Source organism: Myotis nattereri, assembly GCF_964212035.1.
Source record: "Myotis nattereri genome assembly, chromosome: 13".
NCBI lineage: Eukaryota > Metazoa > Chordata > Mammalia > Chiroptera > Vespertilionidae > Myotis > Myotis nattereri.
This window is the reverse complement of record NC_138088.1, coordinates 33703392-33716251: the sequence shown is the minus strand read 5'-3', so window position 1 is coordinate 33716251 and position 12860 is coordinate 33703392. Positions and strand designations below refer to the sequence as shown.

Genomic DNA, 12860 nt, shown 5'->3' with positions numbered 1-12860 from the left:
CTAATTACCATGTTTCTCTTTTATTAGATAGGATGTATTTTTCTATATAGAGAATTCTGGGTTAACATTTTTCCCATCTATTCAGCTCTTTAAAGATGTTTATTTTCTCCTGGCCATCTGTTTTTGACGAGATGTCTGCCATCATTCTTCTTTTTGTTCTTACAGTGTAATATACCTTTTGTTCCCTAGCTACTTCTAAGATTATTTTTGTTATTATCTTTGGTTGTCATGGTTAGGTGAAGTTTTCTTGTGGTTAACTGAGTTCCCTCCTTTGATATATTACTATTTTTGTTCAGCTTTGGAAATGTCTAGGCTGTGTTTCTTTACATATGTTTTTCTGCCCCATTCTCTGTACTCTTTTTCAGCATGTAAATTAGAACACTGGATACTCCCCAAGAGGTCATTGAAGCTCTTTTTAAAAACATTCTTTTTCTCTCTGTGCTTCAGCCTGGATTCTTTATATTGACATACCTTGAAGTTCACCCATTCTTTTTCACTATTATGTCCAATCTGTTATTAATCTAATCTGTCCTTTAAAAAGATTTTATGTTGTAGTTTTCAGTTTTAGAATTTCCATTTGGTTTTTTATTTTGTTTCTATATTTCTCCTGAAATTTTGTTTCTTTACCCATTATATCTAGCTTTCTGTGTGGATTCTTTAATATATTTAGCATTTATATTTTAAAGTCTTCTAATTCCATTTTTTGGGTTATTTGTAGATGTTTCTGTGGATTGCTTTGTCTTTGACCATGGTGTTATATTTTCCACGTGCCTTACATATCTCTGAATTGTTAATTGTGTGCTGACATTGTGGATGCCACATTGCAAAGATTTGGGGTTCTGTTATGTTCCCCGAGAGGAGAGTTGTGTTTTCTTCAGGCAAACAGATGAAATAATGGCACATCAGCCTGGATATTTTGTAGGCTCATTTTTATGCTTTGCCGTTTCCCTTTTGTCTATTATTTCCCAGGAAATACTATTATTCTCTAGTCAAGATAAGTGGTCTTTATTTCTTAAGCCATGGTTTCAAAGGAAAGTCTGAGGCCTTTACCAGGCCCCCGAAACCTGGCATGTCTTGATTAAACTCCTCTGAGATGGGCAGCTGTTGGAATATAGCAGCTTTCTAAAAACTTTCACCTGTTGTCCTGTGCTGCCCCCTTTCCCCCCCAACACACACCCAACACACGTGTCCTTGGGTTTTATAGTTTTGAGTGTAGCCAACAAGTGTAGAATTTATTTGCAAATTTGGGAATTCACCCTCTATCACTTCCTCATTTGGGGGATTTTATGACTCATTTTGCAGCTACCGTGGCAGAACCCTTTTCTGACCAATAAGACTGTAGCTTGCTGCTTGAATTCCATCTGTCATGGCACAGACTTGGTCGTGCCCATGGATAAGCTGCATTGATGTAAATTGCCATCCACTGTGGTTCCTTCATTTAAGGGCTGTGGATCGTCTACTTTCTGCCTGCTTTTGGTTGTTTTCTAGTGCCTTCAAAGTTGATTTTTATATTTGTTCACAGTTTATAATTGATACTGCATGGAGGTCAACTCTGTCATCATGAAGACAATCTTTCTCCTTTTAAAAATATGTTCTTATTGATTTTTTTTTAAGAGAGAGAGGAAGGGAGAGGGATAAAGAGATAGAAACATCAATGATGAGAATTATAGATCAGCTGCCTCCTGCAAACCCCACCCTGGGGATTGAGCCCACAACCCAGGCATGTGCCCTGACTGGAAATTGAACCATGACTTTCCAGTTTATAGGTCTGTGCTCAACCACTGAACCATGCTGGCCGGGCAAAGGCAATCTCTTACGTTATTTTCATTTGGAGTTTAAAAATATCTTCAAGTCATGTCTAATGGGTGAAATTATTATTACTGACGAATCAAGCATTATTTAAACACAAGCCAATACTTAGTATTTGTGAAAATAAATATAAGATATTAGGGAACACTCTAAGATAGGAAAATTGGTACTCTCTCTAATTTAGGCACAGGTTGATGTTCAATAATCACATGAATTAAAGTTTAACATACTTAGCATATTTATTTAAAACTGCCAGTGTAAGCACTGGAAATAATTTTCAAGTAACCACTTCAGCATTCCTAATGCCTGGCTGCCAATTTCTGACCCATATAAATGACCTTTAAGAAAGGAGATCTCACTTTTGAAGTTTATTATCTGCCCCTCATGCATTTTGGTTACTAAAATTGGCTAGATAAGTTAGTGCAGTTCTCATAGTCTAAGACCGGAGAGAAATTAGGCCAACCTAAAATATATCATGTTCCAGGTAAGTAAAAATGTAGTTAGAAACTGAAATTAGCACCCTCAGCATTGCGACTGTTTTGCTTCTGTCTGCGGATGCTCACCATGGTGAAGTGTACCGTCATTATGAGATCGGTAGGAAAGGGTGAACATTTAAGGAGGTCAGAAACAATTTTTTTTACTCTGTCAGCAGAGCTATGTTAAATAATAACAGCATTTCCCTGTTCTACATTTTCCCTGTATATAATGTTTCTTTTAAACAGCTTTGAAGTATTGCCTAATCAGCAAGGGATTTTTGTTTGAAATAAATTTTTTAAAAAGTCTTTACAAAAATATGTGGTCATTGTATGAAAAGAAGAATATACTATCAAAGAAAAAGGAAGAAAATTAAATGAACCCAAATCCCTCAAAGCGGTACAGTCACTTTGGGAGGCATATATTCTTTTAGTTATTCTTCTTGTTTTAGTTTATAAAAATGGATCATACTATATGTATTTTATAATATGATTTTCCCCCACTTAGTTCAAGCAGTTCTATATGTGTGTGAGTGTTTGTGCTTTTACGTTTGTTGTATGTGTAAACAAAAGGAACTAGTGCAGATACTTGTTTTTAAACCTATCCAGCTAAATATCTTAGAATATGCTGGGGCCAAGGATAATGAAAATTTTATCATTAACTGAAACCACATTTGCTTTGTTTAACTGTTGAGCATGAGAGAAACTTCTCTTTAGCTTCTACTTTACCAGACGTGGGAATGGGTGGCGTGCTTTGACTCTGTTTAAATGTAGGGGCAGTTTGCTTACAGGCACCTGGACATGATCTTCCTCACGTCATACATGATATAGGTTGGAAAAGCCCCCAAGGTGCTCTGCAAAACCATGCTTTGCTAATCAGCTATATATTTAGTCACTCAGCTCAGAGTGTCATTTGAAACACCAAAGCCTTCTATTTAATCAAACTCTCATTGCTTTCCTTGCACTTGGCGTTGAACAAGGCAGCATTCCAAAATTTATGGTCTAGCCAGGAAGCAGCCGTTGAGCTAGGGAGGAATTATAGGTATCCTGAGAGTAATAAAGAAGCGCATGTCATGCGAGTGTATGGCAGGTGTCTTGACATCAAACATCTGGGATGTTTGAGGAAAGTTTCTTGGAGAAAAAGATGTTTAAATTGACACCTACATGAGGAGTAAGATTTTAGGTAGGAAAATGGGACAGAAAAAGTCAGGGGGAGGCACTGTCAGAGGCGGAAGCCAGCACTCATTCAGTTGCCTCTGTTCATAACAGTTTCCTTCGCAGTTACTTTTGGCACACTGGGATGCTTTTTCCCATAATCTTCCGTGTAAGATGCATGGTACGACTGGGCTTCCCAGTTCTGTGAATCATAATAGACTCAGAGTGTTTCTTTGAATGTTAATAACTTTGAATAAACCAAGACTGAACAAACGCATCACTTCAGTGTCTTAGTCAGAAGGCCGTGCAGACTAGGTGCTTATGGGAACGGCACCCCCGGGTGCGTGCTGCCTGCTAAATGGTCATGTTATCCCCGGAATTTTTATGGTGGGCTGTAGCACCTTTCTCTTTGCTCCTTTAGTATCTCACAGGTTTCCTGTGGAGACCAGGCGACTATCTAGGTCAGGGATTAGCAAACTACAGCTGGAAGGCAAAATCTGGCCCAGACCTGTTTTTATAAATACAGCTTCATGGGCACACGGTCATGTGCATTTATTTACATAGTACCTGGGGCTGCTTTTGCACGATAATGACAGAGTTGAGTAGTTACAAAAGATACCATATGCCCTGCAAAACCTAAAATACTCAGTTCCTTTACAGAAAACGTCTGCTAACCACTAGTTTAGGCAAAATCCATAACCAAATGCCTCCCGTAATTCCTCTGTTTTGGTTGGTGTTTCTTCTCATATTTTCCACAGCCAGTGTGATGTGTGTCATCTCTGTTGTCTGATTTTTCTTTCTTCTTTCCTTCTCACCAGTTATCCCAGGCTGTGCTAGTAAATCAGTGGGGCTGACGCCTCTCAGGGCATCACACCACATGCATGGCTGCGGGTCTTTGTTCTCGGCTCTTTCCCTTTCCTTCTCGCTTCTCAGTGGCCTAGAGGAGAAAAAGCACTGAGTTTGACTCCACTAGAAGAACTGGGTTTGAGGTCAAGTCCTGCCACTTAGAAAGCAAGCTTAGGCATGTCACTGTCCTTCTCTGACCCTCAGGTTCTTTTTCTAAAAATGGGGAGAATACTGCAGCTGCCTTACCCGCAGCAGGATTGTTGTAAGGACCTCGGCATGTAAATGCCACGTGTCTGTCATTTGTCTTTTCTGTGAATTTGGTGGTGAATGGTGACCGACTCCCTTCACTGACGTGGAATTGTGACAGCCAATTTTGCTTTTAAATTTATTGGGGAATACGTCTTTTGTTTTTTATTTTGAAGTTTTTGCTCAGGTAACACTAAAGAAATGATTCTTACTAATACAACTTGAATAAGAAAGCATGAAGTTTAAATTAGCTGCTTTAAAATAGAGCACAAAATCAATATTACTGAATGAGAGCCCTTTTAAATGTAGTTTTAAAACCAGAGGCACTGCATTTTTGAGAGGAAAGGGAAGATCAAATGATAAGTCTAGGAAATAGTCATTTCTATTCCTGGATCACTCTCCCAGACCTGGCCTTTGAGCCTTCCTCTTCCTTCCCCTCCTCTCTCAGAAGGACATGTGGACACATCGGGGATTCCTCACTTCCCCTCTGTATTAGTCATCTGTTTCTGCAGAGCAGCAGCACTGCACACGCCCAGCTTACTCGTGCACAGGCTACCTCCCGGTTCCTGCGGCCCTAGCTGGTCGTGGCTTAGTTAGGTGCTTTGTAAGGCTGCAGTCAGAGGTCCATCAGGTTTTTGTCTTATCTGAGGCTCGACTGGGAAAGGGCTTGCTTCTAAGCTCATCTGATGGTTGTCAGCTTCTTGTGGGCTCTCGGGCTGAGGGCCTCAGTTACTTGTTAACTCTCAGCTAGTGGCTGCCCTCATGTGGCTCTCACTCTAGGCAGCTCCCCACGTGGCCCCTGGCTTCTTCAGAGTCAGCAAGGGATGGGATCTTGCAGCAGCATGACATTACAATAGTATGTGATATAACCACATGGATTCCATCATTTTCCCCTTATTCTAACGGCCAGAAGCAAATCACAGGCCCCACCCCCACTCAAGGGGATATATATCGTAAGAGACAGGGGCCCTGAGGGCCATTCTAGGAAGAACCAGCCACATTTGAGGCTGGCAGGAATATGGCTTCTCTTCCCCTTTAGTCTCCTCTCTGTGCATTCTCCTACTTAACCAGGAGCACGTTTTCTATCCCTTCTGTCTTCTTCCCTCCTTCTGACCTTCAGAGAATTCAACAGCCCTGAGTGACTTTTCCTTTTGGCTGTAGAAACGCAAGAAAAAGATATCAGAAACTCTGCCTTGATGACAACTCCCTTGCTACCAGGCCCTCCCCTGACAGCTGGTATTGTGAGTGTGTGACAACTTCCCTAGCAGGTGTTTCTAAGTCATAATGTGGCTTATGCTCTTTCCCTTTGCAGAGGAGACACTGTTGTTCAGTGGTTGAGAGCAAGGACTGAGGCCACACCGCCTGGTGTGAATCTCAGCTGTGCCCTTTATTATCTGAGGAGTCTCAAGCAAGAGAATTCATTTTGTGTCTATATGGCTGGTATTTACATTTTTTATTTTTCCACCGGCCAACAAGCTGGTGCCACTCTCACTCAAGATGCATATGCAGTTATAGGGGCAATTTGCGCTTTATTGCGAAGTACAACTCCCTCAAGCCATTTCTGGTCTCCTGGTGGAGTGGGCAGGAACATATTTGAGTTTAGGAGGCTAGCTCTTCTTTTATTGACATCATCATCACCTGGTACTTGCTTTGCCTCCTAAGGATGAGGATAGTGTGCTTCTTGCAGTATCAATAACGTTTAATAAGCACTTACTGTTTGCCGTGAGCTGTCTTAAATTGTTTGCAGGCATTATGTCTTTTAACCCGTATATCAGTATTAAGTTGTAGTACTACTATTTCTCCCATTCTGAAGATGAAGAAACTGAGGCTTAATAAATTAAACAACATGCTCAAGGTGTTCGGGGCAGACTGAGGAATACAGTTCTGTGTGATTGCAGAACACATTCTCTCCATGCCCACAGGGCACTGCCTTCCATAGCGGCAGCCCAAACCCGCTGAGTGAGCTAACTCCTCAGGAGACAAGAGCCTAAGAATCCAAAGCCATCATGTCTGGTGGGTACAGGAGCTTTTGTCACTTCTGCAGCCCTAATGCAGATGCCATCCTCCAGCCTCTTCGCCTGAAATGCTCTTGCTTTTGATGCCCACCCGTCTCCTTACACCTTGGGGGAACAGTCTTGGCCTCGCCCTAGAGGAGAGACCATCCATCCAAAAAGGAGTGTATTCTTTTTAGCCAGGTTTTTGTGTGACTGTTGTGGATCTCAACATTGTATATGAAGCATGACTAAGAAGTACTGGGCTTTTAATAATCCCACCCAGGACTTGTACATTCAGATCATTCCCTTTAAATGCGTCAGCTAAGTTAATTGCTTACATTCTGTTGAAGCTGCCATTGCACTGCATTTTTAAAAAATGCACGTCATCTCAACCACCATATGACCTCGTCCCTACCTCTAGGACTTCTGCCAGATGGTTAGTTCATTCAAGTCCGGTGTTGAAGTCACTTTGTAATTTTTTTGAATACCCATTGTGGTGGGAAATTACCATCTTTGAGGATGAACTTGATTCCTTGAGCCTATTAAAATATTTTCTACTTTCATCCACACAGTATAGTAGAAAATAAAGTGGTTTTGTTTAGAATTCAGGAGTGACTAACCTGTAATGAGACAGATTTTCTTGAGGGCAATAACTGTACACTGGCTTTGAAGGGAAAAGAAGAGTACTCAGCTTATTCTGAGCATCAGCATCATTGGAGTGAGTTCTAAAGAGGATGACTTTGAAGAAGTCAACGAACACTTTATTTTCTTTTTTCAATAAAAAAATAATACTTTTTATTAGAATAGTGTGGCATCATTTTCAAAATGAACTTCTTTTTAGATAGAAAGTTCTGTTTAAATGTTGGTATTGCCTCACCTCTGTCTTTTTTAAAAACAAAAACATAGCTGACAAATCCGTACTGTTGCTGAGACTTGAATGTGAAGCTAGCCTGGGTCATAGGTGCTTGCCATTCTCAGTGCGGCTTTCATCTCCCACAGATGCCTGCTGAGTTCTTGGCATACGGTGTACAGCAGAAGAATTAGCACTGAGGGAAATGATTCAGTTCTTTCAGGAATTTATAATAAAAAACACTCAGTACTTGTGAGAAGAATGCTAACATATGCATAGCTAGAGCTTTCTGTTTCCACATTAGTGAAGACTATCAACTAAGATGGGGATTTTTATTTAACACTTCAGAACAACATAGAAAAGTTTTATATTGTTGTCAAAAGCATGATTTGAACCTCTCTCTAAAATGGTCATATAGGGACAGAATCTGAATTTAATGGGCTGTATACCATAATTGCAATGGTTACCATGAATTTTATAGACTGTCTTACTTGGACTAGTAAAAATAATAATTGCAGTTACATTTTGGGAACATACCAGGTATTCTGTGATGGGCACTGTAATGCATCATCTCTAATCTAAAAAACTACTCTCTGAGGTATGTATTATTGTCCTTATTTTACAGACTTGGAAACGGAAGATTAGAAGGATTAAATTACCTGGCAAAGACCACACTGCAGTTTAATAGCAGAGGTGGAATTCAAGCCTATTTATTTTAAACCTATAACAAAGCCTTCTGCATTTCCCATCATTTAGAAGACTTCCATGCCAAGTGACCAGGCATCCAAAGCTATAGCTCTTCATGAGCATGTTCCTTTCAGTGCTGGGTGTAATCTTACGAGCCTTTGACTCCTCAGGCCTTCCCTGCTGTTTTTATTGACGTTGGCAAGTTCTTTCTTTGTTACTAGGACACTCTGGATTTATGTGGTGTTTGCTTCATTCTCTGCCTTCTTTTTGTTACTTGCACAAACACACACACCCTAATGGTTTGGATAACTTGAGGTTTCTGTCTCTTCTATAACTGAAGCGACACTGTCTCCCATGGAACATCAGTGTATGGAGCCATTGTACAATCATTATTAATCTTTCTGAAGGACTTAACACAGGCTTCAGGCGAGGAAAGGTGGTAGGTTTTTATTTTATGTGTTGTCCACTTGGAGCCAAATGTTCTTCATATAAAGCGAGTGATAGTTGCATCCTGCCTGGTAGGAGTTGAGTGTCTTCCTTTGTTTCTCTTCGGTGAAGGGAGAGGCAACAGCACTTCTATCCCTAGGTTGTAGACCCTATAATGTTATGAAATTAAAAAAGTAAAATATTCTGAATGATTTCCTCTTGGAAAAAGGAAGGCACTTTGCTGGGCATATTCCATTATTTCATGAATTATAAACCTCCAGTGCTTGAGTGGGACATATGGACAGAGTAGTAAGTCTGTTCATTGGGCATTGGGTATTCCTGGTGCTGGGATAATGTCCTTGTTGGATCAAAGCATGCCTCACTCTGGCAGATGTTATCATTCATCCACACAGTATCATCGGGGGCATTTGATCCATTTTCAGAGATGAAGAAATTGAGGCTGGGAAAAGATGAAATTATTTTCCCAAGGCTACTTAGTGGTAGGGCTTTAAATCAAGGTTTTACCAGTGCATTGTCCTTTGGTGGTTTGGATTGCCTAATTATTCACCTTTCCTATTCTTTAAGTTTTCAACAATTCGAGAAACAGAGCAAGGACCCACATGGGAATCAACACAGATAGTAATGTAATTACTGATAAAGCAGAATTAGATAGCACAGTTCAGTTACTTCCTCTCTAAAACATGCATTGGACCCAGCAACCCTGACATCAGCCGGGACAGAGAGCTGCTGGCCCTCTCGGGAGCAGGCAGCCCTTGTCCCGCTTACTGTGTGGAGGTGAGCTGGCTCCAGGGGGCCCTTGCTGCCTCGCTGGGTGCAGTGGCCAAGCACTAAGCTAGTTGTTTTCCTAGTCCTCTCAGGAAATTAGTCACTTGCTTTTGAGAAGAAGGAAGGAAGGAAGGAGTTGGGGAGGAAAGACAGAAAGTGGGTTCCTTTAATACTGCTCCCACTCAGGAAACAGACTAAGAATCTCTTCCCAAAAACGTAAGAGTGGGTTTTTTAGGGGTTCTCCATTCCAAACCCCAACAGTAGAAATACTGCTCTTTAAATCTTTTTTTCTCCTGGGGTGATCTTTCTTTCTGATTTAGAAGAGCAAGGAAGAGACAAATGTGTTTTGGGTATAAAGAAAGGAAAAAACTAACATAGATACCAAGAAATGGTCTCTATGAGACATACAACTAATCAGATTCTTTCTCCTTGTGACAGGTGATGGGAATGTACTGGAACAATGGGAGAAGCCGGTAACTCATAGGAAGCCAAGATGACAAGAATTTTTTTAAATAATCTGTAAGTAAAGTTTTGTTAGCCTTTCAGAATTCCTGTGACTATCAGGTGAATTTTCTCTAAGAATCCATGGTAAAAGAATAGCACAATCAAATAACTTCAAAGTCTAAAGGAGCAAATATTTAAAAGTAAAAAAGCAAAAGTACTTCAAAAACTTATGCTAGCATTTGAGAAATTATTCTTTCTGGCAGAGTGTGTCATTTTAAGTTGTTGGGTACATTAGTTTGGTGGGTAGAGCATAAGTATTTAAAGGATTAAAAGAGGAATCCTTTTATAGTATATCTCTCAAATACACATTTTCTTAGTCCTGTTGGTGCTGTGGGTGCCATTTCTTTCCTCTACTTTGTGATTACATTTTGGAGGTAGATAATCAATAAACAGTGAATATGAATAAAACTGAGCTCTTTGCTACACCTTCCCCATATTCTTCTTTGTGTGTGTGATTTTTACACATTAGAAGCTACTAATGTTTGCTAACTATCAGGCAGTTTTATGTGGTCGATTTTGGTTTCATTATGATAATGATAATGTTAATACGTGGTCGCCTAGTGGAAAGATTATACATTTTTGAGTCAGACATTCATAGTCCTGACTCGTGCTCCGTGCTTTTAGTAGTTACTCAGTCTCTGAAAGTCGGTTGAGTTGTTGTGCATTAGATTTGATATGAGTCAAAACCCAGGTGAAAGACTTTGTGTCATAACTGGTACCTCATAGAACCACAGTATTATATTTGTATCATGACTTACAGTTTACAAGCCTTTGCTTTCACTCAAAAGATGGACCAGCTCAACTTCTTTAACTGCTACCAAGCAATGGTGGGTTAAGACCTGGCCCGCTGGAAGGAGAGAGGAGAGGGTTGTAGTGTTTGCTGGTTTCTATGGTGTAAATATTCCCACCGTGGCTGATTTCGACAAAAGTCACCACAAGCACAGTCGGGAAGTGATGTGCAGAAGCACACCGTTGCAGAGTTATCTACCAACCAGATCAAATAGTTTCAAATAACATCGAGAGCAAAGGTGATAGGAAATAGGAAGTGGCGAGTTTTGAGTGTTTATTATCTTTGTTTTTATATAGTTTATTTCAATTGTATGTTTATATAATTTGACTTTTAGTGATGGCTGTGTTTAACAACTGACTTGCCCCAAATCCTGAGAAGATGATGGTTGACTCTGGTGGGCTGGTATGAGCTGGCTCCAGCTGAGCCACCATTTTTAGTGATCATCTCAGCCCTGGTGGTAAGACTTTGGTTGGGTTGATAAAAGCAAGGTTTGGTTTTGAATCCTTGCTTGTCAACTCAGGTTGTCATGCTCACAGAGCTTCTGGAATTGAAGATCAGTGCTGAGGCCAATTCATAAGTGAAGCCACTTACCTTAAGAGTGTGACTGGAGTTCTCAGTCAGTGCTGAGGCCAATTCATAAGTTAAGCCACTTTTCTTAAGAGTGTGACTGGAGTTCTCAGTTTGTAACCGGCCCCTGGCACCCCTCCCCTCCAGGCTGTCGAGTGGCAGTGCTTGGGGATAAGTCAGTCTCTTTTGAATGTCCTCCTCTCCCTTCCCTGTGCTCTCTCGCATCTCCCTTTCCTCCAGTAGTGACACAATAGGGCCTAGAAGCCGGGGTTCCTCCTGACTAACTTCCGTGTGAGGCTTTGCTTTTTGATTCAGAAATTAAGTTTTAATGAAAGTGAATTGTCTTCAGAGAGAGAGAGGAACAAAACTAAATCTGGCTGTTTAAAGTTCACAGGGGCTTGATTAAAATGCTAGGGAATAAAATAGAGGGAAGGAAGGGAACTGGATCAGGCCTTTCAGTGTTTCTTTTAGAAGCAGTTTCTTCGGTTTTCTGACTTGCCCTTTAGAAGGGAACAATTGAAGCCTGAAATTGCTAAGTAACAGCTATGATTGTAGTGGTTGTTTTTATTTCAAATCTCACCCACCTAGTTTTCAAAACACATTTTTTTATTGAACCTTTCAAAAATGCCTTGGATATTTCAAGACACCCATTTATGTCAATTCTCTTATGTAATCTTAAAACATTTATTTTCCTTATTTCTTCCTAACTCAATAGGTATTTACAGTTCCTACTGAGTTGGGGATGGACTTGGATTATTGCAAAAGTAATTCTTGTTCATTTCAAGCGGAAACTCGTGAATAGAAGTCTGAGAGAGTTGCCTCCGGGTTAGGAAATACTGACCTCTGTCTTAATTGAGTTGAATAAGGGTGTCTTTGGTAACTTGAAAAGTAAACATGGAGGTAATAATTAACAGAGAAATATTCTGATTTATAATTTCTCTTCCCAGAATGGACCTGATGCTATTTCTGAACACCCCCAGCATGGATGAATTTTTGGTTAGAGAACTGTTAGGTGTGTAGTCTTCAAATATGTAAATTTTACAGTCTAGCATTAGGTTTAAATCAACACACTCAATAGTGTGCTGGGTATTTGGGAATCTTGGTTGTGAGGGTGAATTTCAGTACAAATAAGACAGGTTTACTCCATTTTGAGAGTTGATAATCAAGCTTGAACATAGGAAGTTATAAGTTTAAAACAAATGTGGTTGATGTTCTAAGACATATACAAGCTGGGACAAAAGTAATTATACAGTTGTGAGTATCTGAAACACAGTTATTATTATATAATTATGTTTTAATTATTGTATTCTTTTTCATATGAACAATTGTAAACCTACTTTGGCCCCACCCTGTGTTAAATACTCTGGAAACAGACAGATGAGTGGGAGGGTTTCAGGAGCCGATGACATTTGAATTGGGTATGTAATGATTAATGCCTTTTGATTAAAATACCTTTTAAAATTAACAGTGCTAATTGGAAAGAACTTTAAAAATGTAAAAATTATCAACAGTAGAAAACTCATTAAAATTATCATTACCCAGAGATACCATTATTGTTTTTTTGTGTGTGTTCTGCCATGTTCTCTCTATGCCTAGATTAGATACACATGATTTTTCTCCCTAAAATGGGTTGTTATATTGTTTAGAAACCTGATTTGATTGACAGTATACTGAGACCATGCCACATCAACAAATATTCATCTACATCATTTTTGTTAGTGTGAGAT

General features: G+C 39.9%; 1 protein-coding gene across 4 annotated transcripts in view; it reads left to right on the top strand.

Moving 5' to 3' along the window:
- Nucleotides 1-12860, top strand: part of SGMS1 (sphingomyelin synthase 1) — a 250458-nt gene that overhangs the window by 150416 nt on the left and 87182 nt on the right. For all 4 annotated transcript variants that reach the window (XM_081104565.1, XM_081104567.1, XM_081104566.1 and 1 more), the window contains one exon: nt 9711-9791. The gene's annotated coding sequence lies outside the window, so the exon portion shown is untranslated. The remainder of the gene's footprint in view (nt 1-9710; nt 9792-12860) is intronic.